This window comes from Crocodylus porosus, unplaced genomic scaffold (genome assembly GCF_001723895.1).
Source record: "Crocodylus porosus isolate Cpor-Errol unplaced genomic scaffold, CroPor_comp1, whole genome shotgun sequence".
Classification (NCBI taxonomy): Eukaryota; Metazoa; Chordata; order Crocodylia; family Crocodylidae; genus Crocodylus; species Crocodylus porosus.
In genome coordinates, this window is record NW_017728906.1 from 156,967,814 (window position 1) to 156,985,144 (window position 17,331).

Here is a 17,331-nt window from a genome sequence, read left to right on the forward strand (position 1 = left end):
AGTCTAGGAGTTAATATGGCAAGAACCTTTTAAAGGATAAAATAAGTGGAGTAAAATAAATAGGACTATTCCTGTCCTGGAAGTCAAGCATAAGCAAAAGGATTTGTCTACACTAGGAAATTTGTATAAGTTAATTTAAGGAAGGTATATATTTTAAATATAAGTATAGGCAGTATGCAAGAGATTCTAACCAATCCTACAATAGGAATTCTATTCCTGATGGTGAACATGCATCAGGATGTTGCATAGCAAATATAGATGAACAAAATAAGTCATTTGGGTCTCAAGACTAATCACTTGACAGATCCTGATTTAGAAACATCCCCCTAAAGGACAAATTGCATGCTAAAATCCTACTGAAGCTGATACAGTTTAAAATTAAACCTGTGCTTAAGTGCAATTCTGATGAGATATGGACTTGCATGTGCTCAAGTGCAGTCTTGAACTTGGACTGTAAAATTACTTGTGATATTGAAAAGCAGCCAAGCTGAAGCGAGAATTCTCCGGTCTCCTATTGAAAGTGAATAGCAAATGCATGACTTTGTAGGCTTCAGCTTTCTACTTTTCAGCAGATGGCACTGTAGGTAAGAGTGTAGCAGCATTTGAATTATATCTCTGTATTTTCAGATATAGGTGCATTTCCCATAAACAAATCTATTACTGTTGAAATTTCACCTATTCAGTAAAAGTTTTTGATGTAGAGATACATTTTTTTAGATTTTCTTTAGAATTAAAAAACAATATTTTATTAGTTTAGGATACATTTTCAAAGATATCTTTGAATGATTCCATATATTCCAAAGGGATCATGATTATTAATAGAATCTAAAATTCAATAAATCCCCTTTTTGTCTTCATGGTTGGTATTTGGGGGATTTTAAGTTTCAGTTCATATATTATGCACATCACAATGGTCAACTATTGTGCTAGGTGCTGAATGAAGCAGCAGTCTGATGCATTCAAGGCTATCTATCTATTATAGTTCCAGCTAGGACTTCACAGGAAGGACTTACACAGCTATGGCAACACACAATGCTAAAAAAAAATCGAAAGGAAACAATTACGACATGTAACCTGTAGGGCTGAGACGGTGGTTGTTGTTCACATCAGGATGTACTAGTGGCTTTCTGTCATTCAGTGGCAGTATAGTCTCACTACAGAAAAGGCAATGGATAATGCCAAACTCTCAGAGCTAAGTGTTGCCCTTGACTGTTTGAGTGCATATGAAAACTGATGACTAAATTAAGTCTGACTGCTTATCGTTCTGTCTTTGGTATTTGTTAGGAGCTAGTCTCCCTGGTACATAGATGTGGACACAGAACAGGCATGGAATTATAGGTAAATAGGGCTGGAAGGGACTTTACAAGGTCATATACTTTAGCCCATTGCTCAAGGAAGGATCATCCTTGACTAAACCATCCCAGCCAAGTGTCTGTCCAATTTGCTCTTGAAAACTTCCAAGGATGAAGATTCCACAATTCCTCCTGGTAATCTGTTCCAATACTTGACCACCTCCTTCATAGTCAGACACATGGCTTTGATCTAATCATTTTTCAAATACCTATTCAAAGCTGAATACAGGGAAACACTACTCCCTCCTCCGCATGCCTGCAAAATGGACAGCTTAACTGCTGCTTACTCCCTCTCCATTCTAGTAGTCTCCCGTATCTGCTGTACCTCCTACTTCTGTCCCCATTATTACATCACTTACATTGTTCCTGTCCCCCACCATCAGTTCTCCTGTTGCTTTCCCCTGTATCAGTTCCCTCCTCCTCCCTGCTTCACTGTTCACTCTCAGCAGTTCAGCATGCTCCTGCCCTGCCCTCAACACCCTCATGTTAATTTGCCAGTTTCATTCCTATGCCTTTGTAGGAGGTGTTCAGATACTACGTGCATAGGTATCATTATAGGAATCTACATAGTCAGCAAGCCTATGAATATGTCCTGATCTGCAACTCCTCACAGAAGCAAGGGTATGCCCTGGAGCTAAGTAAAACATATTTCCATGAGGACTAGAGATGAAGTGGCAGAATCATTACAGAGCTGACCTAGGAACTCTATGAAGAATGTCACAGGGTGAACACAACTGAATCTGGATAGTATGAGAGACAATTAAAGAAGTACAGAAGGTGCATGTTCTCCCTGAATCTTCAGTTCAGCAATTCTCAACCAAGGTCACACAGTACCTTGGGTGGGGTGCTTGGAGAGTCTTACAAGGGTGTCATACAATGTTAGCAGTGTTAGGTTACACTGATTCACAAGATAAACTCAGAGATTTTGAATAAAAATCCATAGTCATGGTGTTTCTGAGTTCTTTGCAATAGAAAAAAATCTACTCTTTTTTTTTTCTGTAGGCCAAAAAAAAAAAAGGTGAAAACTAAGAGCTGGCATTTTCCAAGGGGTTTCTTGAATCTACCCAAGGGTGCTTTTCATCTAAAAAGACTGAAAACCAGTTTTAGTTACTCCTACTATAACAAGTAATGGAGATAGGTGCATATTCTATAAAGATGTGGGTTTTTAATTGAATTTAATACACGCAGTATGATTCTCATTCACAAAATACTTTAATATAAGCATAACTTTAAGCAAGAGAATTGTTATATTGTGGTTCTGTCAAATTCAGTGTCACCACATTTGTAGCACTGCTTTGTGTGCAGTGCTCTGCTGCTGTTGTTAATGTGTCTTTCACCTTGCACACTTTTCCCACCCAAAAGCACATTGTTTCTGGTCAAAAAGTTGCATAACTTTACTAACCCTGGCGTTCCATTGTTGGCTTTCTAGAGCTGAGAGATCAAAAGAGTGAACCAGCTGGTTGTACTCAAATCAAGGACTTGCTGCTAAGGCTGTTCCTACAGGGTCTCACACAAGGATGTGCCAGACTGCAAAGCACTGTGCCATCTGTGCCTCTGCCCACTCACCTGCTTGGAGAGTGCACTGCTAGGAGCATGGCAGGAAGGCAGCATGAGAGCTGCCTGGGGGCAGGGAAAGGCAGGAGAAGGGAGCAGCAGCAGTGATAGCAGTTTCCAGAGGAGCAGGCACAGGAACTGCTGCAGACAAAGTTCTTTGGGTTATCTCTCCAATGCCTGAAGAAGGGCGTTTGTGCCTGAAAGCTTGTAAAAAGCAAAATTTCCAACTATTTAGAACCTTGTCTGCCTATACCCCTACCAATATGACTACAACCAACAACCATGAAACAAGAGAGGAGAGCATTTACCTCCTCACATAGGGACCTTGCAGCACACTTCTCTTGCACTCATGGCTCAATAGCGTGTTCCGGCACACCCTTTGGGAATCGCTACCTTAGGTCATACTACATAAAAACATAAGTATGCATGTGTAAGTGGGAAAACTCATGCTAAGTGTTTTCTGAGCACCACAGAGATACTCCTCTTTGGGTAAGGAGTAATCCAGTTAGTGTTAGATAGCTGTGGTACTGTCAGGCTGTTCTAGGGGGCCAATACCAATCATTAGTAGTCCTCTGCTATCCCAGGATGCACACTCCCAGTGCTCTCCCTTCCCCGCATGGATGATCTATCTTTCCAAACTCTTCTGCTCCAGAATGCAGAGCTGGGTAGCCACAGGTAAGTGGGATATCCAGCGATGGGTAAGTAGAGAGCAACCAGGAATGCTGCAGAGGCAAGGGCAGGAAAGAATGAGCCAGAAGCTTCTGGGAGGGCTGCAGGACACTGAGCAGGAAGCTGTCCTGGAGGTAGAGGTGAATCACTGGTAGGGTGCAGGGAGCAAGTGATTAGGGAAACGGGGTGAACTAGGGTAGTACAGACCCATCCAGGAGGGTGGGATCCAATCCAAGAGCAGAAGCCTAAACTGCTATTAGAAAGCCAGACTCAGCAACTCCGAGGCTAAGGACAGACATTCAAAAAGCCTGAGCCTGAATTGATTCAATCTTTGCAGGCTAGTCCAACCTGGCTAGGCTGAATTGGTATGTACCAGACAGACATTCTCTCTGGACTGAGGAAATTCAGGCATATGCCAGCAGTGGCTCAGGCTAGAAGGTGTGGGGCACTAGAGAAGCCCTACCCTTACTTGTACAGTGCTGAGCTGAGCAGGGCATGGCAAGATACTCTGATTAGGGAGGTCTGCCTGCACCATCGCAGGCTTTTCTCCACTTGCTGCTCAAGGGGTGGGAGTGTTGCTAGACCTCAGCCCCCTGCTAGAACTCTGAGACAAGGGGTGGGAGGTGCAGTGCATGCATCTTTTGATAATACGGAGCTTTTAATTTCCCTCTCCTTGCTTCCTTATACTGTCTGCAGCAAACTGACAGGTGAGCAAGCCAACAGGGATCTGAGAACAGTGTTTATCACCCCATCAGCAAAAAATAGCTTCTCTTCATTATTTCAAACTCTGCTTAAACAGTTTACCAGCTGACCTGTTGACTAGGTCCACATAGCCTTAAATGGTCACTGGTTTTTCTGCCTATCCCGGGTGAAATTGGAGACACACAAACATCTACATTCACTAGCATACCACATGCCTAGGGTCTGTGGAGCTGGGGTCCCTACTGTGGGAGATAGGAAGGGGGGCAGGGTTTCCTGCTTGAGCAGTCAGGGGGGGTAGGGCAGGGGGAAGCCAGGCAGCCCCTGCTGTGCCTGAAAGTCTCTGCTGGAGCTGCAGCCAGGGAGCAGAGGGGAGGGGCTAGTTCTGCTGTGAAGCAGAGAGCCCTGCCCAGCCTAGAGAACATGCTGGGACGCTGGGTGGGGGGGGGGTCTGGTTTATCTTAAACCAGCAAAGGGTCTGGGGCAGACATTGCATAAACCAATTTGAGCCAAATCAGTTAAGTCTGATATTACATTCAACCAGGTTTATCTCAAACCAGTTTCAGCCATTTTCAAACTGATTTATGTGTACTGAACATCTGTTATGTTACAGGTTTAAACCAGTCTCTGATCACTTAAACATGTTTATGTGTAATGTCTGTCCCTAGCCCTAGTCACAGGCTTTTCAGACATGGAAAGTGCTAAGCCAATATCCTAAAGATGTTCCCAGGCACTACTCATGTTAGGTTTCTCCTTTTAAATGGAGAATTTGTCGTTGTTGTCTGGAAGGGCCTATTTGAGAACAAACACACTCTTGTCAAAGCCTAATTCTTGGCAATCACTGCTCTTTAAGCCATTTATGTTTTGAGCCTGTCATGTGCCAGAGAAACACATTATAATTTGAAAGTTATTACCATATCGCACAATTCTGGCCCTCTTATAATAAATATATTTTATATCAAGTACTACAATGTATATAAAAGTACAAGGATGATAAGAATGGACACAGCTTTACCTTACCTATAAACAGAGACTATACTTGCCACATCAGTAAAACAAACTCTGGACATATGTGATATCCCATTAACCCCCTCAAAACATTGCTGGGTTTGTGACACGTCTGTTCCCCATTCATACAGTGTGGCATGCACAAGAGCTTTGTACACCTCTAATGTGGTTGAACTTAATCCTACACTGACTTAATACTTACTTTGTAAGCCTGCCAAAGACTGCACTAACTTTCTATATGCAAGACTTCACTTCTCCATCAATGCTAGCATGAGTATTCAGAACCTGAATGACTAGAAGCTCAATTCCACAGACTGATGTGGTAGGGATAGTCTACTTTCTTCTTGAAATTAGTTGTCATATCATAAGTAAGTCACTTGCCCAGCTTCTTCATCAAAGCCAGGCAGTTCCAAATTCAGGTTTCCTGTCAATTTATTTTTACATTTGCAACCTTGTCCCCACACAAAATCAGCAAGCATAGAAACTAATTAAAAAGCTGTGGTCTTTCTACAGACCTAGAGGAATAAACACAAACTCTACTTCTCACTCAACACACCACCCTCTTCACTTCTTTCCCCTTTGCTCCCTGCCCCTGGTGCTCTTAACTTTCTCTGTAGCTCTCCCCTCAAATACTGATAATCAATTACAACTGCCCCCAGGCTTCCAGCCAGGCAGACCCTTACCTGCTAACTATCTGCAGCTGGTCTCAGCCCTCTGCAGGTTGAGCACCTCCTTACACATATAAACCTCAATTTTTCTCAAATCGATGATTAAATGAAAGCTCATTGCAAGAGCAGCAAAATGGTCTACCAAGAGTTCAGGAAATGCTTGTACAACCTTTATGATTCAGTTATATTAACTCATACATTTTTGTGAAATGAGTGGGAAAATTCTTGCTTTTGGAAAACTTTGTTTCAGGGTTTTCTATTTTTCATGAAGACCTGTTGTTCAAAAAACAAACAAACAACCCCCCCAATACATTTGACTTACAATTAAGAAATAACTTCCTATATTCACTCTAGCTGCCTGTCAGATGCTAAAAACCTACTTCAAAAGGTGAAGTGAAAGCCCCTACAAATACTTCTAAGCCAGTGAGGCTTTTGGGACAGAGTTATGGAATCTCTTCCTGAAAGATAAATCTGATCTTATTATAAAAATTGGAACTTTATTATCCAAAGCACACTTTCTCAAAGCAGTCATGATCCAGAAAATACTTGCATTTTTTTCCAACTCTTTTCATGGTCACTAATCTGTAATTCTTGGACGTGTTGCATTTCCATTCTTACATATTTTAGAAATCTAACATGGCTTTGTAACTGAGGATATCAAAATTTACAAATAATGAAAGGCTGTTTTTACAAGGTTTAAAATATGATTTCACACCCTGTAATCTCTGGAAGCAGCTTTGGGGCACATAATTATGCTCCAGCAGACTTAACACTGAAGACCTCTGACATGACTGTGTTAACCCTGTGTGGAATGTGAGTATTTAGTAGTGACAGAAAATTTATGAATTACTTGATACAGGTGATTGGAATGATGCTGTTTACCTAAGTATCTGTAAACAGACATTGACTTAAAGACATTAATTAAAAGTTACATTGCAGCTTTTCAACCACAGCTTACCTTAAGAAGGAACACTGCAGCAGGACTAAGCACCAGGAGTCTCAAGAGACCTGCTGACTGACTCAGGGGAAAATGCTGAAAAGAAAATGTCTATTCTTCCAAATCCAATCATTTTAATTCAGATTTAATAAGAAAATCATATTCACTGCATTCCCGTTTGGAAGAAAATCTCTTTTTCCTGTTAACATAGACATTGTCTCAATGGCTCAGTGCAATTTGACATATTTTCCATTTCCTTGTATAATCACCGTATTGTAAAAAAGGAAATCTCATCTGAAAAGCTTCAAGGAGTTATCACTCTGCCTTTATTTCTACCTGTTACAAACTGTTTCCTGTTGCTGTTATCCATTCCTCCTTCTCTGCTGTTCACAATGCCTCCTTATCCTGGAACAGTGGCTTTTTCTCACTGGATTAAAAATGGTCTGAAAATGGAATCACCTCTGAACATGTTTTCCAATCATACAGTCTGAAGGCTTAACTGCAGGCCAGACAGCTACAGATCCTATGGCATACTCCAGGCCTGGGTCATTGGGTTGTTTCTGCTGTCTCATACAGCAGTTCTTGCTGATCGCTGCCTTTTTAGAATTTCCCATCCATAGTGACAAGAACTACATAAAGTTAAGTACAGAAGCATTGTCATCCTGAAGGAGTAGCATTTTGTCAAGGAGCTATATTATTTATGTGGTGAAATTGTGACTTTCTGTATTAAACTCTTTAATGTTTAGGTTCAAGTATTCTTATAATTTAAGATGACACATTCAGTTTTCTCAAGCAATTTTTTTCAGGTAATCAGACTGCACTTTGCCTGTAAAGTCAAATGCTCCTGAGACCTGGAAGAAGGGGTTGCTAAAAAAAGGTAAAAGTCAAAGTAGGCATGGGACTGTGCTGTACTCTGTAGAGGCATAACACTGAGCACATTGCCTAAAGCAAGAAACCGAGGTGTCTCTAGGCCTCTTTTCTACCATCTCAATCCTGTGTAATTACGTTGCCCCTTGAAGTAATCCAGGGAGTCTTCAGGGCCTGTGTAAATTATGGCAGCTTCATGTACTTTTGCATGGAGCCTTTTCAATGGTTGGTACTCAAGTCAACCTCCCATATCTGTCCTATTGCAAACGTTCCTCTAGACAACATTTTGCATTGCATCTCAGAAGGCTGACTTGCAGCAATCTCCTACAATATCTGTACCATAGGAATCCTTGACCCTGCAAAAGATGTGGCCATCAGGGTCCTTCACACTGTTCTAACCCTTTTACACAATGGGACCAGAGTAAGGATTGCACATGAGACCTGCACTCAGCAGCTTCATTTCACAAGGGATATGGGGATGTTTTTTTATCCACATAGGTTAATATTTCTGTATCTAAGGTTTGAATACACCCCAAACTTCAAAGCTGCAGTGGCAAACTCCTAAACCAATGTAAAACCCACACAGCTATCATAGTCACAAGAAAGGTAATGTTTTGAAAAAATTGGACCTTACCCTAGAAAAGACTAATGCACATGCTTTATTATACATTCCCATTACACCCTGATGAAACATTGAAAAGTGACATGCACATATAAGATTGGGGCTTTCACCTGAATTCCAAGTTTGTAACAAGACCAAAACTAGGTAGTTTTTTCTGTGTTGCAAACTATTGTATTGCTCTGTGTTATGAAAAGAACATGCAGAGTGTGCAATACCACAAACAATAAGTGATGTGGTGGGATTGCTAATATATCACAGCATTACTGGCTCTCTTGTTATTTCTATTCTACAGGAATTTGTATGCTCACAAAAGCAATTATCATCTTATTGAACTCAGACCTCCAGTTGGATTTCTTGTTCCATGCTGGGGTCAAATCAATGAGCCACTGAACTTTTGTGGAGATTTCAATTTCGATTCAGACATGTGGGGCACAACTGTAATACCTGGAAAAAAGGCTGTAAATCTTGGCTGAGTTTCAGGTTATTAAGGAAACTTAAACAGGCAAATGTTGTGCAAACTTTCAATAATGAAGTCTGAAAAAAAGCAGTTCTGTTACTTAGTATGCTGCTCTAGTATTAAAAATATTATTATAACCTATGGCTTTTCATGTTCAAAACTGCCCCCTCAGCTGGATAGGTCTGGGAGGCAACTTGCCTCCCTCACCCCACTTTTTACAAAGCGCAGAGCATCTTAGCATTTGGTTAAAGATGTGTGTGCGGGCAGCTGAAAACTGTGTACTGGAAAATGACTTTCAAGCTGCATAAATTTTTTGCCCCCCCTGCTACCTCTATTCCTTCTTCATTCTCTGGCCTTATTCCCAATGGTCTGAATCCCCTCTTCTCCGTCTTTACTGCCAACCATCTTTGTGTCCTACCAGGCTGCCTTTTATTTTAAAAAACTCGTATTTTGCAATAGCTGATGATTCTATTGACCTTCCCCTTATTTAGGATGGATTAAGATGCTGTTAACAAAGCAAAGGGGAGAAGCAAGAAATGAGAAACTTGGATACAAAGAGCAACTATAAAGTACATGGTGTGTCACATGATTTAAACAGCACAGTGCACTTTGAAAATGAATTATATAGCAAGCAACTGAGCCTGATGGGACTCATACATGGAGCTGAACCTAAAAGGCTGAGAAGTCATTGCTTTTCAAATGACCTGAAATTTTAGAACAGTGAGACTTATTCAAGAGTGGAATTTCAAAGAAACTCCTCCCCCCCAAAGGAACAAAACCAAGTGTAGTTAATTTTAATAAATTATGCCTTTGGCATCATATTTGTGAACGTTTTTATCAGACTGCTATTATATCACTAGTTTCTTTCTGAAATGGGCCAGGGGAATATAGGGTTTTTTTTTATATGCCATTTATGTAGTTCTATGGAAAGATCCAGCATGAACTGTGATTAACATCATTAGACCATTAGGTATCTAGGATACCAGTACATCATGGTTATTTGTGACTAGTGCCCACTATCCTGAATAGATTGAGGGGAACAATTTAAGCAGGACTTGTTCCAATTACGCACTTGCTCAAGCTAGCTATGTTTGAGTCCCCTGAACCAGCTCTGAATACTTTTGGCTTGGGTTTTATCACAATGGGGTGGTAGTGTTACAAATCTCAAACAAAAGCTCCAAAGTACACCATGTGCTGCAAATATGAGTGGCAAGGCAAAGCGGGGTACATGAAAATGTCTAACTTAAAACCCATGTTTTTTGATCCATTTAGTCTCCACATTGAAATAAGTCACTCCTGACTGTTTTGTAAACTGTAGACTCCAAGTAGGTGAGAACAAAGATTAACTTATTGACCTTTGTGTGTTCACACCCACTTTATTATTATGTTCAGAGCCAGATTCCTGTCCCCTAAGGGGATTCAAACCCCTTCTACCAGCTAGGAGAATGTCCTATATCTGTGTGCAGAACTACCCTCATCCCAAACCTCATGCTTAAATGCAGCTGGGATTCAGAATTTAAGTACTTTTCCTGAGTCCAGTGATAGGTCTGATCTGGGAGGTATTGGCAGAACATAGAAGCATAGAAAATTAGATTTGGAAGGGACCTCAGGAGGTTGCCTGGTCCAACCCTCTGCTCAAAGAAGGACCATCCCCAACCAGATCATTCCAGCCAGGGATTTGTTGAGCCGGGCCTTAAAAACCTCCAAGGATGGAGATTCTACCACCTTTCTAGTTAACCCATTCCTGTGCTTCACCACCCTCCTAGTGAGAAAGTTTTTCCTAATATCCAACCTAAACTTCCCTTGCTGCAACTGCTGCAACTTGAGATAATGGCTCCTTGTTCTGTCATCTGCCACCACGGAGAACAGTCCAGCCCCATCCTCTTTGGAACCACTGTTTAGGCTGCTATCAAATCCCAACTCAGTCTTCTCTTCTGCAGACTAAAAAAGTCCAGTTCCTTCAGCATCTCCTTGTAAATCATGTGCCGCAGCTCCCTAATCATTTTCATTGCCCTCTGCTAGACTCTTTCCATCTTGTCCACATCCTTTCTATAGTGGGGGCCCAAAACTGGACACAGTAGTCCAGATATGGCCTGACCAATGCAGAATAGAAGAGAATAATTACTTGCCTCGATCTGCTGACAACTCTCCTACTGATGCAAACATGTCTAACACACACTAAGAAGATCATGATCCATGCAAAAAAACCCAGCAACAACAAAAAACAAACAGTGGTGATTGGCACATTATTTTTTTAGAATTCAGCTTGGAGGAGGAGCTTGTCATTTGCTTCATACTGTAGTGGATCAAGCAAAACTTTAGGAAGCGGGAGACCAGTAAAATTCCACCCTTAAAACAGGGGATTCAAACCTGTATCTGCTACTTTTAAGGAATGTCCTAAACACCAGGCTGCAGGTTGGGACTCTGCTTCTGCTGATGCTGTAGCACTATGCAAAGCAGCAAAATGTGGAAGATTCATCGAGTCTCCCAGTATTCTCTCTCCCACAAGCTCCTTGTTAAATCTCAGTGTATCCCAAAGGCCAGTGTAAGGCCTTTGAAAATGGAAGCTGGGCGCCAATGAGTCCCAGGTTCTGACCTGGATTCCTAGTCACAGTTTCTCAACGTTTCTCTAGTCCAGGTCTGACTAGATTTCTTGTCACAATCTACTTCAATGGCAGATTCAATGGTATATTCAGACTTCAGTGGTCTGGCTTTTCCTCCTACTGCTACCCAGGTAGTGTAGACAAGTAAGCAAGATCACTGGAAAGAAAAGAAATGGACTGCAACAGTGAGGCTGGGCGGGGGGACGACACTGAGACTGGAGGGAAGACAAAAAACTGTAACTGAATCTCATGCTTTTACCTGGATTCACAGTGAAAGCGTAGGAGAGAGAGGCAGCTTTCACTTGCGTTTTGTTGCTTTGAGATGATAGCACCTGGTGAGTGCTGGCTGGGAGGTGTGTGAGCATGCTGCATCATTTTTGAGGGTAAAGAATCTTTAGAGATTTAAGTGCTAAAATAAAAAAAATGATATGCCAAGGCAGTGAGAACTATGAATTTTCAAAGGCTTATTTGGCCACATTTGACATGGATTTAAGTCAGAACCCTCTTACAAACCACATACCATCTGACATCTCTAGTCCCATTACTCTGTGTGTGGGGTGACATGAGTGAGAGTTGACAGCCCAGAAATTACAAGTTCAAGGCTACAGCAGAAGTGTTTATGGCATGGTCTGTAAGAGTCCAATAAATCTTTAAGTCTGATAAATACCTTGTCAGAAGGACACAAAAAAGGAAAAAACTACCAAATCAAGAACGACAGGTTCTATCTCGGTTCTGATCCTGACAGACTGGAGCGCAATATTGACTCAAGAGAGGAACTGATATTGATTGAATTACCAACATCATCCTCTTCCTTGCACTACTCAAGGATTTCCTTATAGTTTTCTCTTCCAAATACTAATGAGTTGATGTGATCTGACAAGGTTACAGCCAGAGATAGTATAGCTGTAGGCCATTTTTAAATAAACCATTCAACTATGCGCTGCCTATTGATTCTGATGAATTGAAGACAATAGGAAAGGAAGAATTTACCTCATTAAAAAGAGTTAATTGCAACACAAAAAGCTTTATTAATGGTAGGCTGTTGATTTGTTGTCCTCCACAAACAAATTAAACATGAAGTGGACAAATAATCCCAGCATTTTGGTCACGTGCTTAAATGAGAATGCGAATCTACAGAAGTTAAAACAAATTCAATCTTTCTAAGCAATTAAGCCAATTAAATGTTGTTATTTTTAATTTCCACTGACTTCCAGTTACATTGAAAATGGAGTCTAGTGGGACTAAGTTATGATACCAATCTGATTTTGGAAATTAGCAAAACTGTTCCTATACCTTACTAATGTTCATATGTTAACAATACAGCCATTTGTCAACCTAGACATTATCTCTTATAATATCTGAGCTTTTGAGAAGCAGCATAATGATGTGGTATTTGTGAAGAGGAGATGGTGTGCTAGGGGCATATTACTGTAAACAGATTAACACAATGTATAGCTGCAACAAGAGATCCACGCTCACCTAACTCCATGCCAAGTACTAACAGAAGGATCCATTCTTCTCTTTCTGCCCACAAGTAGAAATCTATGCACTTGTTACTCACCATTTTCACTGAGGTAATTAATAAATCCAAAGGAAATAGTAGAGTCGCTGGTTTTAAAAATCAGCTAGGAAAATAAGTTTGCTAGTTATTCAAGAACCACTCAGCTTTTAATGATAAGTGGTGATTTGTAGTTAGGATTACTAATAACACAATGTTTAGTGGTAACACTTTTAACGAACACAAGTCACATAGTCATCATGATGGCGTTAATAGTGGTCAGTACAAATTAGAGCTGAACAAAATTGATGAGCTTTGTTTTCCACAAATCTTTATATACCTCTTTTCAGACTGATTAATTCCACTAGTAACACGTGCTTTGATATAAACTGGGATATCCTATCAAATTCCAAATTTAAAAAAAATCTTCATTAGAATCCAAAGTAACAGTGCAATTTCTCTAGCCACGCACGTGACTGGAGAATTTCATATTGAAAAAGCATGCAAATTTGAAGAGTATCCATGCGTACCCAAGACTATCTCAGCTTGGGTCATTCAAGCAAGAACAACTTGCAGAAGAAAAGATTCCTTTTCAGTCTAATTTGTGTGCACAGCAAAGAATCAGAGCATTCAGCAGATGCACAACCAGTGTTGGCTGCTCTGGAAAAATTCACGAATTTTCTAAATGAGGGTGAGCAGTGCTCAAGCACTAACAGTTTTATCTGTAACTTCACACACAAGTTTCACATTTGTTCTGGCTCTAGCTATAATCTCAAACCAGATTTCACCTTAGTCCATGGCACCCCAGTCACTTGTTGCCAATATTACAACATTTTTCTCCTGTTCTGGGTCTCAAAAATTGGTTTACTGCTTGTTTGTTTGCCTCTCCCAGCACTGCCGCCCCTCTCCACTCTTCCCACATCCTCTCTCTCTTCCCCACTCCCTTGTCTTTTGTATTTTAATTTCCCTCTTCTTTTTATACTCTTTCTGCATGTCCTTTCACAGCATCTGATGAAAGTCAGGTTCATCTTATGAAAGCTTGTGACAGACAGACAGACAGACAGATTTTGGTTAGTCTGTAAGGTGCAAATCTACCCTGCCTTTTCAAAAATTTAACAGGGAACCAGGGAGGAGCTATGGGACTAACAATGGAGCAATACCACACAGGCCCAGGAAACACATGAGAAGTACAAATAGTGCTTGGATGAGTACAGACAGATACCCACATCAATCACATATTTACCCAAGAGCGATCTTGAAGAAGAGCAATGTACATCAAGTTAAGGGTTTACCTTTCAACACACTGGGCATTTATGTGCAACATATATGTGCATACCTTTCAACATACATGTGCAATTACTGTGACTGAAAATACTTTGGCTCAATTTGAGCCAGAGTAAACTAATCTCAATGTCATTATCTCCACATGCATTTAAGTGCAGTAATTTATTGTGCTGCTGGATACCGCTTGTATCTGACGGAACTATCTGGCAGTACAGTAAATTAGTTTACTGTGCCCTAATTGCCATGCATGTGTAGACAGTGATGCTTTACTGTGCAGCAAATTAGTCTGCTGCACAGAAAAGCATCCTGTGTAGACATACCCGCTTTAATCTAAAATGCACATCATAGTTTCATAGTTGGTAGGGTTGGAAGGGACCTGAGCAGATCATCAAGTCCGACCCCCTGCCATGGCAGGAAAGAGTACTGGGATCAAATGACCCTGGCAAGGTGTTCATCTAGCCTCCTCTTAAAGACCCCCAGGGTAGGAGCCAGCACCACTTCTCTGGAAACATATCAGGAAACATCAATTGCCAATACAATTGCCCTGCCTGGATATCAGCAGTCTGAATCCATATCTTCAATACTAGTGACTGAATATTAGTGGCAGATTTCCATGGGCTTTAGAATAAGTCCCAGGACCTTCTGTCTGATAACAGGAAACTTACAAGTTGCCTACAGTATTGCAAGACAGAGACCTTCATTTTTGTACATTGTTCTGATCTGAGTGTAGATTGTAGGATCTCTAACTGTGTAAGAATGATTATGTTTCCATTGTAGATCCTGCTACTGTCTAAATGGTGATGATTTATTAACTACCTTTCTATATACAGTTCCTTACATAGGTTCATAACACATACAAACTAGATACTGAATATATATCTTGGCATGATATTCTGCTATTTCTCCTAATAACATATTTTCTTGGACACAGCACATCCCAGTATATAACCTGCACCTTGTTTTTAAGAGACAGGATGAAGAAAAAAATACTCCTTGCAAAAACTGAGTTGCAGCAGCTAGGGAACTATGCTTCCTCCTGTGCCTGCTGTGAGTCCCACTCACCAGATTGGACCCATGCATGGAGTCTGACCCTTTACCTGAATCCAACCCTGTGCACTACGTCCAGGGCCACACATTGGATCCAGTCCAGTGCATTGGGTCCAGGATTGCATGCTAGGTCAGACCCCACATGCCAGGTCGGGGGTTCTGTTCCAGGTCTGACCTAGAACATTGACTCTGGCCATGAACTGACCCCATGTGCCAGCCTAATTTGGCACATGGTGCTATGTTGTTCAAGCAAAGGGCTCCCCATCAGTTTGGAAATTTCCCAGTTAGAGAGAAGTAATATTAACTGCTGTGACTCCTATGGCCATAGAAATTAACAGTGGTACCGCCCCCCCCCCCGGCATGTCTACACATGCATTTAAGTATACCTAAATTTTATGTGCATTAACTTAATGCACATTAAATGGGTTTAGGCAGACATCAACAAATGCAGCCATTAAACTTAAGTCCCAAGTCAGTCCACACACAGCATTAATGAGGTTTAATGCCTCTACACATTTGTTGATGCACTTTAACTATTTGCAAATAGCCTAAATTCACCATGTTTAATGTGCATTAACTTAGACTAATGCACATTAAAGCATCATGTGTAGACGTGCCCCCATGTTATATTTCCAACACTATAGGGATCCAGCTTTTTCACATATAATGCACACCCCAGGTTTCACCAACTGATTTTGGTGAAAAAGTTGTGGGTTACATGTGCCAAAATATAGTATTTTACAGGAACCCACAGCATGGAAGTTCCTGTGTAATCTTCATATCAAACCCATTAAAATATTCATAAATACAAGAAATAGGCAAAGAAGTACCTAATTCCCCTGATGCAGCAGGGGTGCTTGGGGAAGCCTAACACACCATTGGGAACAGACTCCTTACAAAATATATGCCTTGCTGCTTTATTTTTAAAGTGAAGCCAGTGGGTTAATGCTAACCTTTTATATAGTAGCAAAGTGGTTAGAGCATTGTCCAGGTTCTAGGCCCAACTCAGTCTGAGGGGTTTCAAACCCAACCTAACTCCCATGAAAAGGGGACAGGTAATAGGTTAGGGGTGTGTGCGTGTGTGTGTGTCGGGTGGGGAGGGGGCAGTTCTCCACAATTTTTGTTGAAACTGTGCCACTGTTCAGACAGGAATGCAAAAGTCATGGGGCCAGCAGAATGAGGGAGAAGTCCTAGGTTTTGCTCTCTACTCCAAATTGATGTTACATTAAACAGTCATTGGATAAAAAACAGAAGTAAACCTGAAAGCAAAGGCCTTACAACCTTCCCCCTTCCAGCCGAGTGCCCTAAATATTGTGCCATCTCTTACTGAGCCTATGAATTATGCCTTCCTGTCTGGCCATCCGATGGTCTTTGTTTGGGGTTGGGAGTAGATCTGAATCCCGAAGGAGGAAACCTGAATACTACAGCTACCTCCAACTTTCTGAGAAACTGCTGTAACAATGAGAATATTACAGAAAAGGTAGGCACCACAGTGTTAAAAAAGTGACTTCTACTCAGTTTCAGTGAAGTCCACATCCAGGCAATAACCCTCAGCAAATGGCTCAAGGCCTCTAGTGGACAGAGGCGTCTATCTGCAGTCTTGACTTTGGTGCCTAACTTCTCCCAGGGGTGGGTAGAACAGTTGACATACCCTTGGATTTTGTGTTTCCTATTAACTAGCAAGTAGCATCATATGAATTTTTTGAATTGCCCTTCAACAGCCCTGGCTCTTCTTATGCACAGCACACCAACCACAAGCCCACATTCTGGATTCCATTGTGGAGATCAGATACCTAAAATTAAGTGTTATGGTACCCAGGTGCCTAAGTCCTCTGTTGGAGCTGGCCTCCAGTGACATTTTACATTTCTCATATTGGGCTTTCTAGACATTTACTGGTCTCAGGACTGGAATTCCGGAAAACTAGACTACCATATTTTGGCCTCAGAGGGAACGTCCAGATGAGCACAGACCTGTGGTATGTCGCACCATAAACGCATCTGCAGTACCACATACTGCACAGTCAACTGTTCTCTGTGCTGCAAGTGCATGTTGCCCATGTGTGCAC

At 41.3% G+C, this 17,331-nt stretch overlaps 1 long non-coding RNA gene across 1 annotated transcript in view; it reads left to right on the plus strand.

The window, feature by feature from the left end:
• The window catches only part of LOC109306575, a 56,493-nt gene extending 39,258 nt beyond the window's left edge, over positions 1 to 17,235 (plus strand). The window contains exons 2-3 of the long non-coding RNA XR_002100045.1: positions 7,694 to 7,764; positions 17,152 to 17,235. This is a non-coding gene — a long non-coding RNA (uncharacterized LOC109306575). The remainder of the gene's footprint in view (positions 1 to 7,693; positions 7,765 to 17,151) is intronic.
• Positions 17,236 to 17,331: the final 96 nt, after the last annotated feature.